The following is an 8,377-nucleotide window of genomic DNA, read 5'->3' as shown; positions in this document are numbered from 1 at the left end:
CTCAACATTTTTTGAGTAGGAAATGGCTGCCTGAGTGAAGTCCTAATTCAATATTCAGAAGCTTTTCAGGAAGGTCTAGGGACTATCAAAGGAACGAAGGCCACGTTGCATGTTGACCAGGAAGCAATTCCGTGATTCTGCAAGGCCCACCCAGTGCCATTTGCGTTACGGGTAAAGGTAGAGGCAGAAATCAGGAGGCTGGCAAGCGATGGAATCATCAAAGCAGAACAGTTTGTGGGATGGGCAATACTGGTCGTACCGATTGTGAAGCCTGATGGGTCGGTTCGCCTTTGTGGGGATTTTACACAAACGGTGAATCACTTCTCACAGCTGGATAAATACCTCGTCTCTCACATAGAGGATTTATACACAAAGTTAGTTGGGGTGGTGGAGGGGGGAGGGGTTGGGGATGCTGTCCTTCACAAAACTGGACATGAGCCACGCCTAGCTCCAATTGCAGTTAGATGACGATTCCCAGAACAATGCTACAATTAGTACCAATAAGAGCTTGTACCAGCGTATTAGACTGTCATCTGGGGCCTTGTCAGCCGGTGCAATTTTTTAGCAGGTGATGGAGAACATTTTACAGGGTCTACCCCAGTCACCATTTGTCTGGATGATGTGTTAATAACAGGGAAGACCAATACGGAGCACTTAGAGAACTTGGACATAGTCCTCCCAGTTCTCCCAAGCGGGCGTATGCCTTAGAAGGGAAAATGTGTTCCAGGCACCCCCGTGCTGATGAAGGGTGTAAACCCGAAATGTCGACTTTCCTGCTCCTCTGATGCTGCCTGACCTGCTGTGTTCCTCCAGCTTCACACTGTATTGACCCCAAGTGACCTACTTGGACCACAGAGTTGACAAGACCAGGTTACACCCATTGCAAGATAAAGTGAGGGCGATCAAAGGTCAGAACCAGAGTTAGGTCTTTCCTTGCATTGGTGAATTATTACGGAAAGTTCATACGCAACCTGGCCTCCAACCTGGCACCTTTGCTTCAACTCTTAAAAAAAAGGTTCAGCCTTGGGAAATGGTCACATAGCCAAGCCATAGCTTTCAGGGAAGTGAAGAAACAGTTTTCATCCTCTAAGGTGCTGGCACACTATGATCCCAAGCAACAAGTGATGCCCCCCTGTACGGCATTGGGATAGTATTAGCTCATAGGTAGCCCAATGGAGAGGAATGCCCAACACTGTATGCATCTAGGTCTTTGGCTAATGCTGAGCGTAAATGCGCCCAGATAGAGAAGGAAGGCTTGGCATTCATATTTGGATTCAGGGAGTTCCACTAATAACTTTACGGACACTGTACCAGGTTAAATCTGATCTTCCTGGACCTGGGGTGGGAGGGTGAAATGACATCAGGAACAACAATGCCAGACACAAGACCCCTGTAAGTGAGAGAGACAGTTTACTTCAGGGGACAAAGTTTAGTGTAGGAACCACGGGAATGGCCCTGCATGGGTAAGAAGCATAGTTGATGTGAGGTCAGGTCCAGTGACATACAGAGCTCAGGTAGGTGCGATGGTAGGTTCTCGCTCTCTGTCAAGCGTTGAAGATACCTCAGAATCTGAGATGGACATGGTGGATGTTGCCACCTCAAAGTCTTTGCCGCCTGAAGAAGAGAATCCTCAGACTTGGAGATGGAGGAATGTAGTGATTCTAACAAGGCCAGTGAGGTAGACCTCAAAGAATGTGTGTTCCCTATTTGAGGCCGTTAATCTGGTCCAGTCAGGGAGCCCTGGCTGACAGGTGAGAACAGGAGTGTCAGACATCCTGTTGACTCTGAGAGCTGGCTCCGAGGGGGCTGGATCAGTGTCAAGGGCTCTCTACGTGTAAATAAAAGGTGACTTGGTGACAGGATACCAGCCTCTGTGGAGTAATTTCAAAGCTGATCCGATTTCTCACTCAGTTGTTAATCTCTGGTTTGACATGATGTGGGATTGAGGAGGGAAATATTTGAATACATTTGGCAAACAGCTTTTAGGAGGAACGTGGGATTGCTGGGATAAGAGGCACAATGTGTGCTTTCTGTCTTTAAACACCCACTTGGACAGGTGTTTGAGCAATGATTTTGGTCCCATTTCCTGTCTAGCCAATATGAAGTGAGAAGTTGCTGGCTGCGACAACGAAAAGATTGATGGTAAATCCTCACACTATTCAGCTCTGAGCTGCTCCCAAACAGAGAGAAATCACAGCTCTTTTTCCACATTCAATTCTCACCATCACCTAAAAACCCTCAACAGCTGCCTCTAAACAAACAGAGCACTGACCCAACGCCTCACACCTCTCCTCATCACTTCAACAATCAAACTGCAACCCAACCAGGTAGCTGTGAGGCTGGCTCTGAGTTCTTAGGGCTAAAGGGATCAAAGTCTATGGGGAGAAAGCAGGAAACAGGGGACAGAGTTGGATAATCAGTCACAATTATACTACATGGTAAAGCAGGCTCGAAGGAGCAACTGGCCCACTCCTGCTCTAATGTTCTATGTCCTATAACCGGGGTCCCTGGGTTAAAACAAGGTGAACATGAAGACTTCATTGCTGCAATTTCTAGTCTCTCAAATGAGGAATTACAATCAGGGAGCGCCACCCACCCCTCTGAAGGAACACCCACGATCAACACTAGTGAATGAAGAAACTAAGGATAAACAGAGCAACTATATTAAGAGACCATCCCATCAAAAAGAACAAATGCACCGACACAATCCCGGAAGGTTTAGCTGCTGAGGCGTAAGACACTTCCAAATCTTGCACCTTGTGTAGAGCAACAGCTCGTGGTGGGAGAGGGTCAGGTCTCAGAGCGTCTTGTCTGAGGGAGGACAGAGAGATCGCTACATTTATAGCACATCGATCACACTTCTCAGTATGTGCCAGAGAGTTTCACAGCCAGTGGAGGGGTTTGGAAAGTGTGGGCACTGTTGGAAATCAGGAAACGAGAAACATTCGACATTTTTGCATGATCTCCTGCAAACACAGGTAAGAAATAGTGTTTAAATATTCTACATTGGGGAAGCCCACTCCAACCTTCCCCCAATTCTTAGCCCACCACCAGAGTGTGACAGGGGGCACACCAGACTGTCCATGCTCTGATTTGGAGAATTAGCCCCTTTCTCCCTGCTCTGTCTCACGGCCCTTGGAGCAAACTTGATGGGCTGAATGGCCTATCTATGTGTTATGGTCTGGGATATAGCCTTTGGTTCTAGTTCTCTGTTGATTGGGGTTGGTGAGGGGGGAGAAGTGGGGAGGTGTGTAGTGAAGAGGTTAAGGCTGAAATAAGTATCTTTGCACCCACAGATCTTGTCCTCATCCACATGACAAGTAACTGGTGTAACTGTTAAGCACTGTTGTCAGATACGTATTTCTGATGCTGCGGAGAGAAACATGCTCAAACTCTGTCCTGTTTAATAAATAACGCACAGTTCAGAGGGGTTGTAGTGTGCAGGGTGAGCTTTGTTCATTTGAGAACAATGTTGGCATTCTCAGTTATCCCTCAGTCTCTGACAGCTGAAGCTAGAGCTGGTCTAGACATGTACGGTAAGAGGATCCTCTTACAGTGAGTAAATGACAAAATCCACCTTGCCTGCTCAATTTCGTTTCTGATAAGCCATGGAAATCCCCACGGTTTTGAGCAGAGCCTGAACCAAAAATGGACGCTGGAGTACCTTAATGCACTCATCCTGGAAGGCAATTAAATCCAATGATTTAAACCTGCTCTGAACTGTTAGCCTGAGATTGTTCCCTGTTTTAGATTGTACAGCCAGAACAAGCAATCCTTCTGTCTACCCTATCATAAACATGGAAACCAAAACTGCATTTACCCTTTTTCAGATGTGGTCTCACTAAACCCCTGTACAATTGTGCAAGACTTCTTTCTTGAAGTCCAAGAATAGAGGCTATCATACCATTAGTCTTCCTACTTGCTTGCAATACCTGCTTGCTAACTTTTGTATTCAATTGAGTTCAAACCCACCCAAGTGTCTCTAAAAGTTTCACACCTTTTCTCCTTTTACTATCAAAGTGCCTAACTACAAACTTCACAAAAATAGCCCATTATACTCGGTTTGTCACATTGCTTCCATTTACTTAATTTGAAACAAAAATTCACTTATCTGCAAAAACTGCTCTAATTTTAGGAGACACGGTTCGTAAATTTGTGGATAGCATCAATATTGGTATAGTGGACAGTGAAGAAGGTTATCTAAGGGTTACAAATAGATCTTGATCTGGGCTGAGGAGTGGCAGATGGAGTTTAATTTGGATAAATGCGATGTATGGCATTTTGGTAAAACAAACAAGGGTACAGCTTGTACAATTAATGGTAGGGCCTTGGGTAGTGTTATAGAACTGAGGAACCCAGGGTTTAGGTACATAATTCTTTGAAGTTTGTATCAAATATAGACTTGGTTGTTGAAAAGGTGATTAGCATGTTTGCCTTCATTGCTCAGTCCTTTCAGTATTGGAGTTGGGAAGTCATGTTGAGGCCCCTTCTGGAATACTTTATAGAATTTTTTCATAGAATCCCTACACTGTGGACACAGGCCCTTCGGCCCAACAAGTCCATACCGAACCTTGGAGCATCCCACCCAGACCCATCCTCTTATAACCCATCTTATCTACACATCCCTGAACACTATGGGAAATTTCCCATGGCCAATCCACCTAGCCTGCACATATTTGGACTGTGGGAGGAAACCGGAGCACCCGGAGGAAACCCACACAGACACGGGGAGAATGCGCAAACTCCACACAGACAATTGCCTAAGGGTGGAATTGAACCCAGGTCCCTGGTGGTGTGAAGCAGCAGTGCTAACCACTGAGGCACCGTGTTGCCCCATACTGTGTCCAGTTCTGGTCACCCAGTGAAATAACTGCACAGAAGCTGGGTCCCGTCACCACGTCACCCTTTATTTACTAGCACGCAATACACTAAAGTCAATCCTCAGCTGAGGATATTCTACTCTCCTGGTTATACTGGTCAGCCAAGGCTTTGCTGAATGCCCCAGGTTAACAACCCCAAGCAAAAACCTTGTAATTAATGAGGTGCCAATCAATCCACCCTGTTATAGGAAGGATATAATTAAGCTGGAGAGGGTTCAGAAGAGATTTACCAGGATGTTGCTGGGTGTGGAAGGTTTGCGTCAGAAAGAAGGCTCGATAAACTGGGACTTTTCACGGGAGTGCAGGAGGTTGAGAAGTGACCGGATAGAGGTTTATAAAATAATGAGGGATATAAATAGGTTTAACGGTAGTTGTCCTTTCCCTCGGATAGGGGATTTCAAGACAAGGGGGCATAGGAGAGGAGAGAGATTTAAAAAAGACATGAGCGGTAAATTTTTTACACAGAGGGTGGTTGGCGTGTGGAATGAACTTCTTGAGGAAATGGTGGATGTGGGTACAATTATAACGTTTAAAAGATATTTGGATAGGTACATGAATAGGAAGGGTTTGGAGGGATATGGGGCAGGAGCAGGCAGGTGGGACTAGTTTAGTTTGGGATTATGGTTGGACCGAAGGGTCTGTTTCTGTGCTGTACGACTCTATGACTCTCTGACAATGACGTTGGTGAGGCCTCTTCTGGAGTGCAGTGCCCAATTCTGGTCGCCCTGCTATAGAAAGATATTATTAAATTGGAGAAGGTTCAGAACAGATTTATCAGGAATGGAAGGGTTACGTTATAAAGATAGTCTGGGACTTTCTTCACTGGAGTGTAGAAGGGTGAGGGATGACCATATGGAGGTTTATAAAATTATGAGGAGCATTGATAAGGTGCATAGCAAGGGTCTTTTCCCTAGGGTGGGGGAATTCAAAACTAGGGGGCATATTTCTAAGGTGAGAGAAGAAAGATTTTAAAAAGACATGAGGGGTGACTTTCTTACACAGACAGTGGTCCGTGTGTGGAATGAACTGTCAGAGGAAGTGGTGGATGCAGGTACAGGAACAATGTTTAAAAGTCAGAGTCAATACAGTGTGGAGCTGGAGGAACACAGCAGGTCAGGCAGCATCAGAGGAGCAGGAAAGTCGATGTTTCGGGTCAGGACTCTGATGAAGGAATCTTGATGAAGGGTCCTGACCTGAAACATCGACTTTCCTGCTCCTCTGATGCTGCCTGGCCTGCTGTGTTCATCCAGCTTCGCACTGTGTTATGTCTGACTCCAGCATCTACAGTTCTTACTATCTCTGATGTTTAAAACACATTTGGATAAGCACATGAATCGGAAAGATTTGGAGGGATATGGGCCAAATGTAAGCAAATGGGACTAGTTTGGTTTGGCAATATGGTCAGTGTAGACTAATTGATTTGAAGGGTCTGTTTCCATTCTGAATGGCTCTATGACTCTATGAGTACAGACTGAGAGTTCTCAACCGCTTCTCATATGACAAGCCCTTCATTCCCAGGATCATTCTTGTAAACATCCTCTGGACTCTCTCCAACACCAACGCATTCTTCCTTAGATTACAAGGCCCAAAACTGCACTCAATATTTCAAATGCAGTCAGTACAGAGCCTTACGCAGCCTCAGCAGTATATCCCCACTCTTGTATTCTAGCCCTCCGGAAATGAATGAAATTGCATTTGCCTTCCTAACCACTTACTGAACCTGCATATTAACCTTAAAAGAATCTTTAACTCCTGACCCACAGTCTGGAATCAGTAAGGATTGGTGACAACACCTCCTCCACAATTATCCTCAACACCGTGCCCCACAAAGCTGTACACTCAGCCCCCTCTACTCTACTCCTTATACACTCATGACTGTGTGGCCAAGTTCAGCTCTGACTGCACTTACAAGTTCGGTGACAACACTACTGTAGTGGGTGGGATCTCAAACAACAATGAGACAGAATACAGGAAAGAGATTGAGTACTTAGTGGCATGGTGTAAAGATAACAATCTCTCCCTCAATGTCAGCAAAATGAAGGGGCTGGTCATTGACTTCAGGAAGCAGAGTGGAGGACATGTTCCTGTCTGCATCAATGTTGCTGAGGTGGAGATAGACGAGAGCGACGAGTTCCTGGGAGCCATGGTCGCTAACAATCTGTCCTGGTCCACCCACATTGACACAAAGGTAAAGAAAGCCCAATAACACATCTACTTCTTCAGGAGGCTAAAGAAATTCAGCATGTCCACAAAGACTCTTACCAATTTTTGTAGATGCACCGTAAAAAGCATCCTATCTGGATGCATTGCAGCATTGTTTGGCAGCAGCTCTTCTCCAGACTGCAAGAAACTACAGAGAATTGTGAACACAGCCCAGTCCATCACACCAACCAGCTTTCCATCCATTGACTCCATCTGTACTTCCCCCTGCCTCGGGAAAGCAACCAACATAATCAAAGACACCTCTCACCCCAGTTATACTCTCTTCCACCCTCTTCCGTTGGGCAGACGTTATAAAAGTCTGAATACATATACGAACAGATTCAAGAACAACTTCTTTCTCACTGTTATCAGACTTTTGAATGGACCTATCACATGTTCATTTGGATCTCTCGCTCTCTGCACCTTCTCTGCGGCTATAACACTGCATTCTGTTCTGTTACCCTGATGCACTTTGTATGGTATGATCTGCCGGCATAGCACTCAAAACAACACTTTTCACTCAAGCTCGGTATATGTGACAACAATAAATCAATCGATCGACGATTTTTTTATTGCTCCTATTTTGTTCACGTCACACAGATCCTTCCAAGTGTAACATTAAAGCAGGATGCAGTTCTTAAAGGAGTATAATGGAGTACTCCTCAGTGCAGGGTTAAATTGAATTGAATTGAATGATTTATTGTTGCTTGTATTTTACAGCGAATAATACAGTAAAATACAATGAAAAGCTTCAACTGTCACCACAACCTGGCACCACTTTGAATCAGAGATAGTAGGAACTGCCGATGCTGGAGAATCTGAGATAACAAGGTGTAGAGCTGGGCCCGAAACGTCAGCTTTCCTGCTCCTCTGATGCTGCTTGTCCTGCTGTGTTCATCCAGCTCTACACCTTGTTATCTCAGATTTTGAATAGTGTAAGAACAAAAACAGTAAAGTGTTATAACTGAAACAGAGTTTATCCACATTCCACTGACTTCGCCATGAGTCCTGAAATGCTTCACCGATGATGTCTGCACCACCAGCCATTCTCCACCACCTCGCCAATGTCGGAATTGCCATCTCTTCGCGGCTAGGCCCACTTTGCCACCGCCCCAGTTGCCGATGCCAGATCCCACACTGGATCCACACACACTCTGCAACCAGGGGCCCCCTGCTCCACTGTCACCATCACCACACCGATAACCAGGGACCCCCAGCTCCACTGTCACCATCACCACACCGATAACCAGGGGTCCCCAGCTCCACTGTCACCATCACCATACCGATAACCAGGG

This window comes from Rhincodon typus, chromosome 24 (assembly GCF_021869965.1).
Source record: "Rhincodon typus isolate 14 chromosome 24, sRhiTyp1.1, whole genome shotgun sequence".
Taxonomy (NCBI): Eukaryota; Metazoa; Chordata; class Chondrichthyes; order Orectolobiformes; family Rhincodontidae; genus Rhincodon; species Rhincodon typus.
Note: the sequence above shows the minus strand (reverse complement) of the source record.